Source organism: Alligator sinensis, unplaced genomic scaffold (assembly GCF_000455745.1).
Source record: "Alligator sinensis unplaced genomic scaffold, ASM45574v1 scaffold400_1, whole genome shotgun sequence".
In the NCBI taxonomy this organism is placed as follows: domain Eukaryota; kingdom Metazoa; phylum Chordata; order Crocodylia; family Alligatoridae; genus Alligator; species Alligator sinensis.
Genome location: NW_005841897.1, coordinates 2,405,716 through 2,407,520, shown reverse-complemented (window position 1 = coordinate 2,407,520; position 1,805 = coordinate 2,405,716). Strand labels below are relative to the sequence as shown.

The window sequence follows — 1,805 nt, the reverse complement described above, 5'->3', positions numbered from 1 at the left end:
TTATTACCACTTCTTAGGCATGGTCTGAATAATCTGGGCACACTGAACCAAAATCAGCTAGATGTAAAACACCATTGAAGTTGCATTTGATTATACCAGATCTGACTGTGACCCATTTTTGCTCACCCCCTCCACAAGAAATCAAATCTAGTAGAGACCTAGGGAGGCAGAAAGAAAGCTTTCCAACCGTAAGGGTGCCTAATCAGTCAGCTGAGACATTTCAGAAATGCTTGTCTCTGCTCTTCCGCTTGCTGTGGGTGGGAAGGGATTTGCCCAATGAGCCAGTGATTCGTTGGGTTGTAAACTCATCCTGTTTGTTCTGAGAATGACTGGTTGTGGGAATGACTCTGTGGTAGGTTTTTGTCCCAGGTCCCAGCTGGGGCCTGGAATTAATAGGCTAAAACTCAGTGCTAATGTAAAGAGCTGGCAGATTCAGTAAAAGCATCTGTTTGAGCTGGATGTTTGCACAGTCCTCCGGCTCCTGCAGTCTCTTCCCAATCTCCCTCGGGCCTGAGCAAACCCTGCCATGGTGCCTGCAGGGATGATCTCCCTTCTGTCTGGGTAGGGAGCACTACAATTTATTCCTAGTAGAGTCTAGTCTTACTGCCCCAAATGTGGTGCGGACATGCATGCTTATTGTTTAACCTTCCCTTCTCTTTGCCTTTCCCAAGGCCTAGCCTTCACCTGTGAGCAGGCCAAAGGAGCAGGACAGCACAGCCCAGCCATCCTTCTCCCTGTTCATTATGAAGGTACCACTTCTAGATTGCCCCTCTTCTCTATAAAGCCTTTCACAGATTTGCCTATAGTTTATTTCAGTCTGCCCAGTCCCATTCCCTGCTTCCCTCCACCACCATCACTTGCAAAGTTTCACCCATCCCTTCCTAGTGTGACCTTGGCTGCTTTTGCAGTCTGTAACAGCCTCCCCCACCCTTCCTCCTCCACATCTCATCGTCTCTCCTTAGATTTCAGATGAAGACCTATGAACCAGACATGGACCCTGAATCCTTGGAGATCTGCTCACGAGAGAGGCAGAGATTCCTGTGCGTTTCTTCCTAATCCATCGTACTTGTTTTGCTGTTGACCTAACAAATCTGATATTTCTAGAGGTTATTCTGACTTCAAATGTCTCTATATTTGCACATTTCAAGCACTCTCATTTTTCCCCACAGCTGTCATCTAAAACAGTCTTGCTGCTGAAGGAGAGTGGGAGGGGAAAATACATACGGTAATAGAAAATGGCTGCTCCCTTATGGCATTTGTGTTTACTTGCCATGGGATAGGGAAAAACTCAGTGGTGGCAGCCCACTCCCCTGGCTCATGGAGACAATGCTTGCACCATTATTTGATGTGTGTTCCTGAAGCTTATGCCACAGGAAGTCAAGTCTAGTGGTTAGAGCAGGAGGGCTCTGTTCCAGACTATGCCTTGAACTTGCTGCATAGCTGTGAGAAATTCCCTTAATCTCATGCGTCTGCAGTAGTGAAAAGAGGATTATGCTGTGCTTAGTTACCCATCTTGTGCAGTGTCAGGCATCAGGGCACCCAGTAAACTAATTAGTCCCCAGCTGCCCCTGGTTACCTGCATGGGCCTACTGCCAATTGCCTAACAACCCCCAGCTGGCCCCAGTTGCTTGCATGGGACAAGCAGCAGCTCTTTCAAGATCCATTAGATTACTCTGTAGAATATACACCTCTATCTCGCCCTGGGCTTCTGGCTCCTTGCTTCTAGTTCTCTGGATGCTGCTTGTTGGCTTCCTGGCTTCACCTTTGGTCCTGGGTCCTGCCCCCCTGACCTCCGACTTACTGAC

At 48.1% G+C, this 1,805-nt stretch overlaps 1 long non-coding RNA gene across 1 annotated transcript; it reads left to right on the top strand.

The window, feature by feature from the left end:
- Positions 1–449: 449 nt before the first annotated feature.
- On the top strand, positions 450–1,158 carry LOC102387159. The gene is made up of 3 exons (XR_323186.1): positions 450–561; positions 672–749; positions 963–1,158. It is a non-coding gene; the product is annotated as an uncharacterized LOC102387159 (long non-coding RNA).
- The last annotated feature ends 647 nt before the right edge of the window (positions 1,159–1,805 follow it).